Raw genomic sequence first — 17906 nt, 5'->3', positions numbered from 1 at the left:
AATTCATATATCTGATAAGAAACGTTTATTAAGAATATATGAAGCAAGAGACTTCTGGTTCCAAAATGGCAGGGTAGAGACAAGCAGGCTTTTTTTCTTCATGCAAAAAATTAAAAAATAAAAAACAAAAACATATGGCACTGAGATCTACACCACAACAACCAAAAGCTTAATTAAGAGGAAAACATATTTCCCAGTGTCATAAAAGTAGAAAAAGTCTGAGTAGACAATAGGTAGGGGAATTATATGTCTATGTCTACATTAATAATGCCTCTAACTTCCAACTCTGCTCTGCACCAAAAATGCAGAATATCTATCTCCAATTCATGATTTATTATATGATTTGGATCTGTGTCCCCACCCAAATCTCATTTTAAGTTGTAATCCCCAATGTTGGAGATGGGTTTTCTGGGAGGTGATTGGATCATCGGGTGGATCTTTCATGAATGATTCAGCACTACCCCTTTGGTGCTGTTCTTGTAACAGCATTCTCAAGAGATTTGTTTGTTTAAAAGTGTGTAGCACCTCCTACAACTCCCTCCCTCTTGCTCTGGCCATATGAGGTGTTGGCTGCCCTTTTGGCTTCCACTATGATTGTAAGCTTCCTGAGGCCTCCTGAGAGGTAGAAGCCACTATGCTTCCTGTACAGCATACAGAATGCGAGGCAATTAAGCCTCTTTACTTTATAAATTACTCAGTGTCAAGTAATTTTTATATAAATGAGAGAAAGACAAACTGACATGGTCACTAAGCTTCCCCATCTTATCAAGTTCCCTGGTAGACCTGTCTTTCCTTAACCCAGTGGAAATGTTATGAGTGCATGAAGGGAGAAACATTCCTGAGGACAGGCAGAGACAAACAAGAGAGGCAGGACTACCAACCTCCTAGACATGGAAACTCTTCTCTGTAACTCAGCCAAGAGTTGATATCAAATCAGAGTAGTTGCTTAGCAGCAGCATGCTGTAGGATGTAAGTTCTTCAGGTATACTGGGAACAAGCCCTTAGCCAGTGTTCTCACACTTCCAGGATAATCCGTTTGGAACCCCCATCACTGGGACAGGCAGAGCTCTAATCATTCACATGAGCTGAGGTAAACCTGGGCTTACATGTCACCTAGAACTAAAGTGAATGCAGTGACTTTTTGGGAAAGATTTTCTAAGCAAATATATTCCATTAAAAAAAGACAGAAAAAAATGGAATAAATAATCCTTCAATGCAAAGGCATGCATATATTCACAAGAAACAACAGAGAACAGGGAACCAGGACATCTCCAAAAGGACAATGCAAAAATACAGCGATTGACACTAATAAGATAACCCGATTTCTGAGCTCTCTGACCCAGAATACAAAATAGCAGTTTAAGAAAACTTAGTAATGTCTAAGTTAACACAGAAAGTTATTTCAGAAATTTATCCAAGAAATTTAACAAAAAAGTTAAAATAATACAAAGAAGTCAATCAGAAATCTTGGAGCTAAGAAATGCATTTGCTGAATTCAAAATCCATTAGAGGTCTTCAACCACAGAATGATCCAAGCCCAGAAAAGAATCTGTGAGCTCTAAGACTTGTGATTTTATTTTTAAAAAGTCAAGAGAGAATAAAAAAGCAAGTGCCACCTACAAAATATAGAAAATTACTTCAAAAGACCCAATCTAAGAATTATTGGTGTTCAAGAGAGATGTGAGTAACAGCAAGGGTAGAAAGCTCATTCAAAAAAATAGTAACAAAAAACTTTTCAAAACTTGAGAAACATAAAAATGTCCAGGAACAGAAAGGTCTTAGAACACAATGCAAACCCAAATAAGACTCTCCCAATTAACAAAATAATCAAAGTCACAAAGGACAAAAAATAAATAAAAATAAAAAAATAAAAAGATTCTGAGATCAGCAAGTGATAAGCAAGTAACATATAAAACAGCTCCGATATTTATGGAGACAGACTTCCCAAAAGAAGCTATACAGACCAGGAAGGACTGGAATGATGTTTTCAAAGTGCTCAACACAAAAGGATGCCACCAAAAAATATTGAAACAAAAATAATTATCAGTCAAATATAAATGAGAGATGAAGTATTTACCAGACAAACAAAACATAGAATTGACCACTGAGCTAGTCAGGGGAGAAGGAGGTCCCCAGAGAAACTCCAACCAGCCTGTGCACTGGGAGGAATGTGCACTGGGGTGGAACCTCAGAAATTTTGCATTGTTTGCAACAGGGAGGAGCCCGGCAAATATCCCCTGGGATTCAAGCTGCTAGTGGGAAGCACTCTGGCAGGGGTCTCCGGCCTTGTGGAAGATCCCTGTTTCCCCTTTTTTTTCCTTTTCACCCAATAAAGCCCTGCTTTACTCACCTGTCGAACCGTCTGCCGGCCTAAATTTTTGAGGCCCTGAGATGGACAAAGACGCCATTGCGTTATTTAGTCCACCTATTTACACTGTAATGACATCTGCTTTTTACCATTAATCTTTAAGCCTCTTCCTATTGCTCAAAGATTAAAGTAACTTCAACTGAACGGTACCACAGTTTTTAACTTCTCTTTAAAAAATATTAGATGCAAGTGTTTGTCTTTTTTAGGCCAAAATCGTTTAGAGCTCTTTCTGCAGACATTACACATAACACACACGCAGACAGGCAGGAGAAAACCCAGTTCCTGGGTGGGGTTTTATAAGAGCCAGGCCAAGGAAAACATGCAGATATCAAACCTGAAAAAGAGTCAGTCCCTAAGGCAGGATAAGCCCCTACTTTGTGCAACAAAATGCACAGTGCAGGTGAGTGTGGCTGTTTCCTGCCAATTAAGTGAAGCCCAAGCTCCCTGTTTCATGGATAAAAGGCTTGTTAGTATCCATGTCATAGATGAGGTCTAGGGATTCCCAGACTACTGAAAGCAGGGGAGATATGGTGTATGTGGGTAAGAGTGAATGTTCTCATCCCCTAGGCCCCACTGGTTCATGGGTGCGTGTTGCTTTGACACCCGTTTCAGCACATACCAAGGTTACCAGCACTCGGGGAAGCAAGGACAGAAGAAGAAAAGAGGATGCTCTTTCTCCCTCATGTACCCCAGGTATCTGCTAGAAAGAGAAGAGAACCAGGGACACCTGCCACCCTCTTCCTAGGTGAGTAGCCATTCACCTTCAGTCTGTACCCATTTTGAATGCATCCTGACCCCCTGGGACTTCTTTAAAAGGTGGCTTCTTTTTCCTTTGTTCTCCTCTGTTCTCTCTTCATGGATAGGTAATTGTGTCTCCATACTCTGGGACATTCCCCTCAGATGCATCTTCCAAACTGGAAAGAGTTAATTTTCCAAACCTTAAGCTGGTTGGCTAAAGATTGGGCCCAGAAGAAGGGAACCCAGAAGACCAACATGCCAGCAAAAGGGTATTTTACCAGTCTGGCTTTTGGCCATTCTCTCCCTGTATGAAGTGATAAAAGGCCTCAGAATTTTTGAGCTCTCCTTACCCCTCCCCTTGTTTCATTTTGATACGTGTTTTCTAATAACCTAGTTTGTCTGTTCTTGCCTTCAGGGCATCAAACTCCAAACAATAAAGAAACCGGAGTCTCTGACAATGGCCCTTTCTGCTGGGGGAACTCTTACGCCTCTGAGTGAGCTCTGACCACCATTTCCTGAAAACAGCACCCTTATCAGCAGGAAGAAGTAAAGATTGATCTTCCTTATGCTCTTTCAAATAGCATTCAGATGTACTTCTTTACAGGGGGGAAAGAGACAGCCAGGTAGGAGGGGGTCCCCAGAGAATCTCCAAAAAGCTTGAACACTGAGAACACCACTGGGGTGGAACCTCAGCAAGTTTGTGCCGTTTGCAGTGGGGAAGAGCCAGGCCCCTCCTCTTTCTGTGTGGAAGCTGGGATTCAAGCTTTGGGCAGGAAGCACTCTAGCAGGGGGACTCTGGCCTTGCAGAGTCCTCGACATTCAAACCATCTGTGAGCCTAAATTTTTGTGGCCATGGGACAGACAAGGATCCCATCTTTAGCTGAACTAAGGAAAAGTCCTGAGACTCCACCATCAGACCCACCTTGCAAAAGACGCTAATGGGAGCTCTTCAGTCAGAAAGAGTAAAACACTGTCATGCAAAAAGTGACTTTTCAAGGTATAAAAACAAGTGGTAAAATTGAGAACATGCAAAAACCCAGAATAAGCTAATACTGAATTTGTGTTCTGCATTTCACTTATCCCAGAAAACATAACAACTATAGCAACCAGTTAAGAAACAGATGATATACAAATATGTAAATCAAGATAACTATGAGTCAAAATGGGTAGGTGATTGAGTTAAAGTATATACATTTTCTGTGACTTTTGCCCTTATTTATTTTATAATTTTCTTTGCAACCTAAGTTGTGATCTCTTTAGAATAACATGCTATATCTCTAAAATGGTTTTCTGTAAGCCTACTCGTAACCACAGTTAAGAAAACTATCATTGATGTACTTAAAAAGCAGTAACTTGATATATAATACCAGAGACAATCACCTAATTACAAAGAAAGACAGGAAGGAAGGAAGAAAGAGAGGAGTCTAAAAACAAACAGTAAACAATCTGCAAAATGGCTCTAGTAAGCCTTACTTCTCAATAATAAAAATGAATGTAAATTGTGTCAGTTCTCAGTTAAAAGACATAGAATGGCTGAATAAAGAATCATGCTGCCTTAAAGAAACCCACTTCACTTATAAAGGCATATATAGACTGAAAGTGAAGGGGTGGCAAAATATATCCCATGCAACTAGAAACCAGAAAAATACAGGTGTGTTTATAAACAGATTACAAACCAAAGACTGAAGAAAAAAAAAAAAAAGACGGTAACTACATGATAATGAAGGGATCAGTTTAGCAAGATTTAGTCACTATACTTACCAAAACTTGAGCTCTCAAGTATATAAAGCAAACATTAACAGACCTAAAGGCAAAAGTAGCATGCAACGCAGCAATAATAGGAGATTTTAACACCCCAATCTCTGTAATGGAAAGGTTATCTAGAAAGAAAATCAATACAGAAACATCAGAGTTAAAGTACACACTAGATATGAAGGGCCTAACTGACATATACAGAAAGTTTCACATAATTGCTGTAGAATAGACATTCTTTTTATTAGCACAAAACACGTCTCCATTAATTATATGATAGGCTACCAAACAAGCCTGTACAAATTCAAAAACACAAGTATCATATGAAGTATATTTTCTGACCACAATGAAATAAAACTAAAAATAAATTACAAGAAGAATCTTGAAAACAGACATGAACACATGGAAATTAAACATACTGCTAAATGACAAACATGTCAATGAAGTTATTAAGAAGAAAATTTAAAAATTTTGTGAGACAAATGAAAATGGAAGTACAACATACCAACATCTATGGAAGATGGCAAAAAAAAACTGTAAGAAGAAAGTTTCTTGTAACAAACATCTATATCAAATAAGGTGAAAGACTTCAAATAACCTAATATTGTATATCAAAGAACTAAAAAAGCAGGAACAAACCAAACCCAAAGCTAATAGAAAGAAAGAAATTATAAAGACCAGAACAGAGTTAAATAAATTTGAGGCTAAAAGAAACACAATACAAAAGATCTATGAAACAAAAAGTTGTTTTTTTGTGAAGATGATAGAGAAGAAAAGAGAAAATCAGTTAGGTAAACAATTAAGGCTGGTCCTCAAAAATGCTGCCTTCCTGAAAACTCACAACTACAGGAAAAATAGAGCAGCCTGGGGAAAACTTAGACTGCAGAAGCTGCCTACCTAAAAAAAAAAAATCACAGCTGCAGTGCACCTGCACAGATAAGCCACAGATAAGCAGGCAAGTCATGCAATGTCCAGCATAGAAACCCTTTGTTCTTTGTATGATTAGCGAGCTCCCAGGAAAAAGTGTCCTCCCCTTTTCAGAATATATACAGTAGGCTCCGTGGGAACTTGCAAAGAGAGGAGGGGGGTGTACCTAAAACAAACCCATCATTATACAAACACAAGAAACAGCACTTTGTGCTTTCCTGGAGACATATCCACAACGACAGAATAATTGGGAGATATGCAGGCAGTTTTATAGATAAGAAAAGTTACTCAGTTACAGAGATGAAAGCAGTTCCTCATAAAAGCTTTTGAATACAGCTGTAACCCAGCAACCATCAGGGAACCCTCTCCACTGCAGAGAGCTTTGTTTTTTGTTATTAAATTTTTGCTCTAACCTCACCCTTTGTATCCACGCTTCTTAATTTTCTTGGTCGTGAGGTCACAAGCTCTGATAACACCTTAGACAACCAGACCAGTGACCCGGACTTGTTTCAAAGATCAACGATGTTAACAAACCTTTAGCTAAGTTAAGCAAGAAAAACATAGAAAAGATCCAAATAAATATCATCAGAAATGGAAAAAGAAGAGACATAAAAACTGAGACCAAAATAATACAAAACTAATAGAATTGTTATGATAAACTAATAGCAAACCTAGAAGAAATATATGAATTTCTGGACTCAAAACTTACTAAGATTGAACTATAAAGCAGTTGAAAACATCAAACAAATAATAATGGGCAAGGGATTGAAGCTGTTATTGAAGTAATAAAATGTCTTCCATCAAAATAAAAAAGTTCAGAAACTTATGATCCCACTTTTGAATTCTACCCAACATGTAAAGGCTAAATACCAATCTTAATCAACCTCTTCAAAAAAAAAAAAAAGGAAAAAGAGAAATAAAAGAAAAGGGAATAATTCAAACTCACTCTATGAGGATAATGTTACTCTTACACAAAACCAAAGCATGGGCATAACAAAATAATAAAACTACAAGCCAATATCACTGATGAGTATTGATATGGTTTGGCTCAGTGTCCCTACCCAAATATCATCTTGAATTGTACTCCCATAATTTCCATGTGTTGTGTGAGGGACCCTATGGGAGTTAATTTGAATCACAGGGACTCTTTCTTCCATACGGTTCTCATTATAGTGAATAAGTCTCATGAGATCTTACGGTTTTATCTGGGGTTTCCACTTTTGCATCTTCCACATTTTCTGTTGCTGCAGCCATGTAAGTAGTGCCATTCACCTCCTGCTCTGATTCTGAGGCCTCCCCAGCCATGTGGAACTGTAAGTCTAATTAAGCCTCTTTTTCTTTTTCTTTCTTTCTTTTTTTTTTTTGAGACAGAGTCTCGCTCTGTCCCCCAGGTTGGAGTGCAGTGGTGCAATCATGGCTCACTGCAAACTCTGCCTCCCGGGTTCACGCCATTCTCCTGCCTCAGCCTCCCGAGTAGCTGGGACTACAGGCGCCCACTAAGGCATCCAGCTAATTTTTTGTATTTTGAGTAGAGGTGGGTTTTCACCATGTTAGCCAGGATGGTCTCGATCTCCTGACCTCATGATCTGCCCGTCTCAGCCTCCCAAATGGCTGGGATTACAGGTGTGAGTCACCTCACCTGGCCAAGCCTCTTTTTCTTCACAGTATCTGGTTTGTCTTTATCAATAGTGTGAAAACAGAAAAATAGAGTAAATTGGTACTGCTAGGGTGGGGCATTGCTGAAAAGATACCCGAAAATGTAGAAGCGACTTTGGAACTGGGTAATAGGCAAAGATTGCAACAGTTTGGAGGGCTCAGAAGAAGACAGAAAAAAGAGGGAAAGTTTGGAAATTCATAGAGACTTGTTGAATGACTTTGACAAAAGTATTGAAAATGGTATGGACAATGAAATCCAGGCTCAGGTCATCTTAGAGATGAGGAACTTCTTAGGAACTGGAGCAGAGGTGACCCTTGTTATGTTTTAGTAAAGAGACAGGTGGCATTTTGCCCCTGCACTAGAGATTTGTGGAACTTTGAACTTGAGAGAGATGATTTAGGGTATCTGACAGAAGAAATTTCTAAGCAGCAAAGCATTCAAGAGGTGGCTTGGGTACTGTTAAATGCATTCCTTTTTGAAAGGAAAGCAGAGCATAAAAGTTTGGAAAATTTGAAGTCTAATAATGCAATAGAAAAGAAAATCTTATTTTCTGAGGAGAAATTCAAACTGGCTGCATGTATTTGCATTAGTAATGAGAAGCTGAATGTTAATCCTCAAGACAATGGGGAAAATGTCTCCAAGGAATGTCAGAGACCTTTGCAGCAGCCTCTCCCATCACAGACCCAGAAGACTAGGAGAAAAAAATGGCTTCCTAGGCAGGGCTCAGGGTCCCCGTGCTGTGTGCAGTCTAGAGATTTGGTGCCTTTCATCTCAGCCACTCCAGCCATGGCTGAAATGGGTCAATGTAGAACTCAGACCATGGCTTCAGAGGGTGGAAGCCTCAAGCCTTGCCAGCTTCCACATGGTATGGAGCCTGCAGTACATGGAAGTCAAGAATTGGGGTTTGGGAACCTCCACCTTGATTTCAGAAGATGTATGGAAACACCTGAATGTCTAGGCAGAAGTTTGCTGCAGGGGTGTGACCATCATGGAGAAACTCTGCTAAGGCAGTGTGAAAGGAAAATGTGTGCTGTGAGCTCCCACACAGAGTCCCCACCAGGGCACTGCTTAATGGAGCTGCAAGAAGAAGGCACCATCCTCCAGACCCCAGAATGATACATGCACAAACAGCTTGGACCATGCAACTGGAAAAGCCATAGACACTCATTGCCAGCCCATGAAAGCAGCCGGGGTGGAGGCTGTACCCTGCAAGGCCACAAGGACTGAACTGCCCAAGACCATTGGAATCCTCCTCTTGCATCAGCATGACCTGGATATGAGACCTGGAGTCAAAGGATATCATTTTGGAGCTTTAAATCTTTACTGCCCTGGTAGATTTTTGGACTTGAATGCGTCCTGTAACCCCTTTGTTTTGGCCAATTTCTCCCATTTGGAATGGCTATATTTATGAATATCTGAAACTCCATTGTATCTAGGAAGTAACTAGCTTGCTTTTGATTTTACAGTCTCATATGTGGAAGGTACTTGTCTTGTCTCAGATAAGACTTTGAACTGTGGACTTTTGGGTTAATGCTGAAATGATTTAAGACTTTGAGGAATATTGGGGAAGGCATGATTGGTTTTGAAATGTGAGGACATGAGATTTGGAGGGGCCAGGGGTAGAATTATATGGTTTGGCTCTGTGTCCCCACCCAAATCTCATTTTGAATTGTACTCCCAAAATTTCCACATGTTGTGGGAGGGACAGGGTGAGAGTTAATTTGAATCACAGGGCAGTTTCACCCATACAATTCTTGTGGTAGTGAATAAGTCTCATGAGCTCTGATGATTTTATCAGAGATTTCCACTCATAAGTATTCATCATTTTCTCTTGCTGCCACCATGTAAGAAGTGCCTTTCACTTTCCATTATGTCTCTGAGGCCTCCCCAGCCATGTGGAACTCTAAGTCCAGTTAAACCACTTTTTCTTCCCAGTCTCAGGTATGTCTTTATTAGCAGTGTGAAAATTGACTAATACAAGTATAGATGCAAAAGTCCTCAAAAAATACAAGCAAACTAAACTAATAATACATTAAGAAGATAATTTTCTAGGGTAACACAGAATTCATGCAAGGGAGGAGGGAAGGATGTTTCAATATATGCAAATCAGTAAACATGACCCACCATATTAACAGATCCAAGAATCATAGGATTATTTCAGCACATGCTAAAAAATGCCCATAAAATTCCAAATCCCTTTGTGATAAATTGTAATGGTTTTAGATCATCAAACCATCAAAATGACTTTAGAGGAAACATTCTCCAAAATGATAAAGGCCATATATGATCCATGACTAAAATCATACTGAACAAGAAAAAAATTAAAGAATGTTTCCTAGGGGCTGGAACAAGACAAAGGTGCCCACTGTCAGTCCTCTTATGTAACATAATACCAGAAGATGTTGTTAGTGCAATTAGAAGCGAAAAATAATAATAATAAAATAAAGTGCATTCAAATCAGAAATAAATAAGTCAAGTTATTCTTCATTGCATTTGACATAGTATAATATCTGGAAAAACCCAAGGATTTCATTTAAAAATTGTTAGATCTGATAAATAAATCAGTAAAATGGTTCTGTGTAAAATCAGGAAAATCAAAATCATATCAAGTATCTTAGATCACAGTGGAATAAAACTGGAAATCAACTCCAAAAAGAACCCCCAAAGCTATATAAATACATGAAAACTTAGTAATTTGCTCTTCAATGATTTTTGGGTAAACAATGAAATCAAGATGGACATTAAGAAATTATTTAAAATGAATGATAACAGTGACAGTGGTCAAAATTTCTGGGAAACAGCAAAAGTAGTGCTAAGACTAAGGGTCATAGCATTAAACGCCTACATCAAAAAGGCTGAAAGAGCACAAATTGACAATCTATATGTCACAACTCAAGAAACACTAGAAACAAGAACAAACTAAACCCAAAGCCAACAGAAAGAAAGAAATACAAAGGATCAGAGCAGAACTAAATGAAATTACAACAAAAAATACAAAAGGTAAGTGAAATAAAAAGCTGGTTTTTTGAAAAGATAAAAAAAATTAATAGACCATTAGTGAGATTAGCCAAGAAAATAAGAGAGAATATCCAAACAAGCTTAATTAGGAATGAAGCAGGAGGTATTACAACCAATACCAGAGAAATCCAAAAAGATTATTCAAGGCTACTATGATCACTGTTACATACACAAACTAAAAAATTTAGAGGAAATAGATAAATTCCTGGAAGCATAAAACCCTCCTAGATTAAATCAGGAAGTAGTAGAAACCCTGAACAGACCAGTAACAGTGAGATTGAATTAGAAATTAAAGAAATTACCACCAACAACAAAATATCCAGGTCCAGAAGAATTCAGAGCTGAATTATACCAGACATTCAGAGAATAATTAGTATCAATCCTACTGAAATGATTCCTAAAAATAAAGAAAGAGGGAATTCTCCCTAAATCATTCTGTGAAGCCGGTATCTAGAAAATGATATAACAGGCCGGGCGCAGTGGCTCACGCTTGTAATCCCAGCACTTTGGGAGGCCGAGGCGGACGGATCACGAGGTCAGGAGATCGAGACCACGGTGAAACCTCGTCTCTACTAAAAATACAAAAAATTAGCCGGGCGTGGTGGCGGGCGCCTGTAGTCCCAGCTACTTGGAGAGGCTGAGGCAGGAGAATGGCGTGAACCTGGGAGACGGAGCTTGCAGTGAGCCGAGATTGAGCCATTGCACTCCAGCCTGGGTGACAGAGCGAGACTCTGTCTCAAAAAAAAAAAAAAAAAAGAAAATGATATAACAACAACAAAACTACAGACTAATAAATGACATAAAAAAAACAAAAAAATCTATAGACTAATATCCCTGATCAACAGAGATGCAAAAATTCTCAACAAAATACTAGCTAACTGACTCCAATAGCACCTCAAAAAGATAATACATCCTGGTCAAGTGAGTTTCATCCCAGGGATACAGGGATGTTTTAACATATGCAAGTCAATAAATGGAATACATCACATAAACAGATTTAAAAACAAAAGCCATATAATCATCTCAATGGATGCAGAAAAAGTATTTGATAATATACAGCAATGCTTTATAACAAATACCTTCAACAAATTAGGCATAGAAGGGACTTACCTCAAAGTAATAAAAGCCATATAGGACAAACTCACAGCCAACATTATACTCAATGGGGAAATGTTGAAATTCCCTCTGAGAACTGGAACAAGACAAGGATGCCCACTTTTATCACTTCTATTCAATATAGAACTGGAAGTCCTAGTCAGAGCAATCAGGGGGAAAAACAGAAATAAAAGACATCCAAGTTGAAAAAGATGAAGTCAAACTATCACTGTTCACTTACGATATGATTGTATACCTAGAAAACTGTGAAGATTTCTTCAAAAGCCTCCTAGATTTGATAAACAAATGTAGTTACATCTCAGGTTACAAAATCAATGTACACAAATCAGTAGCACTGCTATACAGCAATAACATCCAAGCTGAGAATCAAATTTAAAAATTCCATCACTTTTTTAACTGCAAAAAAAATAATACCTAAGAACATACTTAACCAGGAAGATCAAAGGTCTCTACAAGGAGAACTAGAAAACACTGCTGAGGCCAGCACGGTGGCTCACACCTGTAATCCCAGAACATTGGGAGGCCGAGGCAGGTGGATCACGAGCTCAGGCGTTCGAGACCAGCCTGGCTAACATAGTGAAACTCCATCTCTACTGAAAAAAGTACAAAAAATTAGCCAAGCATGGTGGTGGGCACCTGCAATCCCAGCTACTTGGGAGGCTGAGGCAGGAGAATCATTTGAACCTGGGAGGCGGAGGTTGCAGTGATCCGAGATCACGCCACTGCACCCCAGCCTGGGCAATAAGAACAAAACTCCATCTCAAAAAAAAAAAAATCAAAAGTAGATCTACCATTCAATACAGCAATGTCATTACTGTGTATCTATCCCCCACCAAAAAAAGAGTCAGTCATTATATGAAAAAAAAACATGCACACATATGTTTATTGCAATCCAATTAACAACTGTAAAGATATGGAACTAACCTAAGTCTATACTGACCAAAGAGTAGATAAAAAAATGAGGTGTATATATAAATCATTAAATACTACTCAGCCATGAGAAGGAACAAAATAATGTCTTTTGCAGCAACTTAAATGGAGCTAGAGTCCATTATTCCAAGTGAAATCACTCAGGAATGGAAAGCCAAACAATGTATGTTCTCACTTACAAGTGAGAGCTAAGCTGTGAGTATGGAAAGGTATATAAAGTAATATAATGGGCTTTAGAGACTCAGAAAGGAGAGGGTAGGAATGGAGTATGGGATATATACTACCTGTTGGGTTCAACATGCACTACTTGGGTGATGGGCGCAATAAAATCTCAGAATTAACTAACATACAATTAATACATATAACCAAAAACCACCTGTACCCTGCAAGTTATTGAAATAAAAAATATTTTACAAAGCATATATCTGCTAAAAGATACATAGAACACATATAAGTAACTCTCAAAACTCAATAAATAATAAAACAAAGTAATTAAAATGTTGGATAAGACATGTCACCAAGGAAGATACAGATGGTCAGTAAATACATGTAAAGATGCTTAATATTATTCGTTATTAGAGAAAGGAAACCTAAAACCAGAATGAAGTACTATGCACATATTAGAAAGGCTGAAATTAAAGAGACAGGTCATATCAAATGTTGGCAAGAATATAAAGCAACCAGAACTCTCCATCACTGCTGGTGGAATATAAAATGGTAAAATCATTTTGGAAAACAGTTTGATAGTTTCCTAAAAAGTTAAACATCCACCTACCCTGTGATTTAGCCAATTTACTTCTAGGTATTTAGGAAAGAGAAATGAAAATACATATCCATTCAAAGATTTTATACAAATGTTCATCGTAATTTTATTTGCAATGACCTCAAATTGGAAACAATTCAAATGTCCATCAACAGAGAATAAATTAAAAAATTGTAGCATATCTATACAATGAGGTACTTCTCAGCACTATGAAGGAATGAACTATTGGTATATGAAGAGTAAATGAATCTCAAAATAAAAACAATGATGCGGAGTGAAAGAAGCTAGTGAAACTAGTATACAGACTGTAGTTCTATTTATACGAAACTCTATAACATGCAAGCAAAGCTCTATTAACAGAAAACAGATGAATGGTTACCTGGGTATAGACACTGGGGGGAAGTATCAGACAATTACAAAGGGACATGATAAAACTGTTGTGGCAATTGATCTATTATTATCTTGATTGTAGTAATGGTTTCATGAATGTTTACATGTCAAAACTTATCAACTGGACACTTTAAATAGGTAAAATTTATAGTACATAATTTATACATTACTAAAGCTGTTTAAAAGAGAAAAAAAAAACAAGGTAAGCAGATGTTAAAGTTGTACCTGAAGCTTTCAGTAGTCTCACCAGTAATCTAGACTGGAGGGATCCCATGTGACTTTTAGATATATTAGTGGAACTGGAGATGGGGCAGCGAAGTGCTGGGTAGAGAAGGGCAGGGTCACTGGTGAGGGATTCACCCTCGGGCATGTGCCCACAGACCTAATTGAGAACAGGCACTCCTGTATTTGAGCCTGAATGTTGCATTTTCCAAGACCTCTCTGGCTCACCACGCCCCCCATTCTGTGCCCATATAAACCTGAGACCTTAGCAGGCACACACACAAGCTGCTGAACATCAAGGCCAGACGACCAGCAGACAAGCAGACTAGCAACGGCAGAACGATGTGGCAGAGAAATAGAGAAGAGGAGGGACCTCTCTAGATGCTTAGGATAGTTCAGCAGAGGGGTGGGGTGGTGGGGGGAGGGGGCGGCAGTCAGAGCAGAGTCCTGCCTCTGGGCAGCCCGACTTCAGGGGAAGACCACCTTCCCAGTCTGTCCCTCCTTCTGTTACCTATCCATCGCGCTGAGAGCCACCTGCATTACTCAATAAAACCTTGCATTCACTCTTGAGCCCCAGAGGCGAAGGTTGCAATGAGCCAAGATGGCGCCCCTGCACTCCAGCTTGGGCTACAGAGTGAGGCTCCGTCTCCAAAAAACAAAAACAAAACGAAAGAAAACAACAACAACAAAAAACCTTGCATTCAATCCTTCACGCTCACGTGTAATCTGATTCTTTTGGGACACTGGGCAAGAACTTAGGATGCGTAAGACTGTCACACTGGCCTTCTGCCCTTGAGATAAGGCAGAGGGTTTATTGGGCTAATTAACACACAAGCCGCCTGCAGATGGCAAAGCTGAAAGAGTTTAGTAACACTGTGGTTGCAGGCACCCACCCCTAGACACTGCCATGGGGCCGAGAGTCCAAAACACTCTGCCCTGGCCTCTGCACCTGCCTGGCCTCTGCACCTGCCCGTCTGCCCTAGGGGTTTGAGCTGCCAGGTGACCAAACAGGTGAGCCACACCCTTGTCACACATCCTGCCAGGAGAATCAGAGAACTCTCATTTCGTTAGCTTATGTATTTATAAACATATGCTGTATTTTCTAAAAACATTTCTGGATTCACGTCTGTATTTAGTCTGGTCTTGATTGAAGTAATTTACACTCTTAGAGTGTACAAGTGTTTCCTTTCCTCCACGACTTCATCAGCATCGGTAATTTTTTGACTTTTTAAGAATAGCCACTCTGGTGTGAGATGGTATCTCATTGTGGTTTTGATTTTCATTTTTCTTTTTTCAATTAATTATTTTTTTATTATACTTCAAGTTCTGGGATACATGTGCAGAACATGCAGGTTTGTTACGTAGGTATATACATGCTGTGATGGTTTGCTGCACCCGTCAACCCATCATCTACATCTAATGATCAGTTATATTGAGCTTTTTTTCATGTGATTGTTGGTTGCATGTATGACTTCGTTTGAAAAGTGTCTGTTCATGACCTTTGCTCACTTTTTAATGTTTGTTTCTTGAAAATGTGTTTAAGTTCCATATAGATGCTAGATATTAGACCTTTGTCAGATGCATAGTTTGCAAAAATTTTCTCCCATTCTTTAGTATGTTTGTTTACTCTGTTAATATTTTATTTTGCTATGCAGAAACCCTTAAGTTTAGTTAGATACTGTTTGTCGTTTTTTTTTCTTTTGTTGCAATTGCTTTTGGTGTTTTAATCATGAAATCTTTACAAGTTCCTGTGTACAAAATGGTATTGCCTAGGTTATCTTCCAAGGTTTTTATAGCGTTGAGTTTTAATTTAAGTCTTTAGTCGATCTTGAGTTAATTTTTGTATATTGTGTAAGGAAGCATTCCAGTTTCAATCTTCTGCATAGGGCTAGCCAGTTATCCCAATACCATTTATTAAATAGGGTGTCCTTTCCCCATTTTTTTGTCAGCTTTGTTAAAGATCAGACAGTTGTAGGTATGCGACCTTATTTCTGAGTTCTCTATTCTGTCCCATTGATCCATGTATCTGTTTTTCTACTAGTATCATGCTGTTTTGGTTACTGTAGCCCTGTAGCATAGTTTGAAGTCAGGTAATACGATGCCTCCAGCTTCATTCTTTTTGCTTATAATTGCCTTGGCTATTTGGGCATTTTATTTTTGGTTCCATATGAATTTTAAAATACATTTTTCTAATTCTTTGAAAAAAGTCATTGGCAGTTTGATAAGAATAGCATTAAATCTACAAATTGCTTTGGGCAGTATAACCATTTTAATGATACTGATTCTTCCTACCCATGAGCATGGATCTTTTTTTCCATTTGTTTGTATCATCTCTGATTTCTTTGAGCAGTGGTTTGTACTTATCCTTGTAAAGATATTTTACATTCCTGGTAAACTGTATTTCTAGACATTTTGTTTTATTTTTTGTGACAGTTGTGAATGGGATTGTGTTCCTGATTTGGCTCTTGACTTGGATTTTGTTGGTATATAGGACTGCTAGTGATTCTTGCACATTGATTTTGTATCCTGAAACTTTCCTGAAGTTGTTTATCCAGGCTATCGAACAGATAATGCTTTCCGTACTAACACTCCAGCTTCTATTCTACATTGTATGAACTTGGAATACCATAGTGGTTTTCTTTGTTTTTTTTCCTGTGTACTTCAAGATGGACCACCACCCTGAAAAACTCTTTTTTTTTTCTTTATTATACTTGAAGTTTTAGGGTACATGTGCACAACGTGCAGGTTTGTTACATATATATACATGTGCCATGTTGGTGTGCTGCACCCATTAACTCGTCATTTAACATCAGGTATATCTCCTAATGCTATCCCTCCCACTACCCCCACCCCACAACAGGCCCCAGTGTTTGATGTTCCCCTTCCTGTGTCCATGTGTTCTCACTGTTCTATTCCCACCTATGAGTGAGAACATTCGGTATTTGGTTTTTTGTCCTTGTGATAGTTTGCTGAGAATGATGGTTTCCAGCTTCATCCATGTCCCTACAAAGGACATGAACTCATCACTTTTTATGGCTGCATAGTATTCCATGGTATATATGTGCCACATTTTCTTAATCCAGTTTATCATTGTTGGACATATGGGTTGGTTCCAAGTCTTTGCCATTGTGAATAGTGCCACCATAAACATACATGTACATGTGTCTTTATAGCAGCATGTTTTATAATTCTTTGGGTATATACCCAGTAATGGGATGGCTGGGTCAAATGGTATTTCTAGTTCCAGATCCCTGAGGAATTGCCACACTGTCTTCCACAATGGTTAAATTACTTTACAGTCCCAACAACAATGTAAAAGTGTTCCTATTTCTCCACAACCTCTCCAGCACCTGTTCTTTCCTGACTTTTTAATGATCACCATTCTAACTAGTGTGAGATGGTATCTCATTGTGGTTTTGATTTGCATTTCTCTGATGGCCAGTGATGATGAGCATTTTTTCGTGTGTCTGTTGACTGCATAAATGTCTTCTTTTGAGGAGTGTCTGTTCATATCCTTTGCCAACTTTTTGATGGGGTTGTTTGTTTTTTTCTTGTAAATTTGTCTGAGTTTATTATAGATTCTTGATATTAGCCCTTTGTCAGATGAGTAGGTTGCAAAAACTTTCTCCCATTCTGTAGGTTGCCTGTTCACTCCGATGGTAGTTTCTTTTGCTGTGCAGAAGCTCTTTAGTTTAATAAGATCCCATTTGTCAATTTTGGCTTTTATGCCACTGCTTTTGGTGTTTTAGACATGAAGTCCTTGCCCATGCCTATGTCCTGAATGGTATTGCCTAGGTTTTCTTCTAGGGTTTTTATGGTCTTAGGTCTAACATATAAGTCTTTAATCCATCTTGAATTAATTTTTGTATAAGGTGTAAGGAAGGGATCCAGTTTCAGCTTTCTACATATGGCTATCCAGTTTTCCCAACACCATTTATTAAATAGGGAATACTTTCCCCATTGCTTGTTTTTGTCAGGTTTGTCAAAGATCAGATAGTTGTAGATAGGCAGCATTATTTCTGAGG

The sequence above is a fragment of the Hylobates moloch genome, unplaced genomic scaffold (genome assembly GCF_009828535.3).
Source record: "Hylobates moloch isolate HMO894 unplaced genomic scaffold, HMol_V3 SCAFFOLD_6, whole genome shotgun sequence".
NCBI lineage: Eukaryota > Metazoa > Chordata > Mammalia > Primates > Hylobatidae > Hylobates > Hylobates moloch.
Note: the sequence above shows the minus strand (reverse complement) of the source record.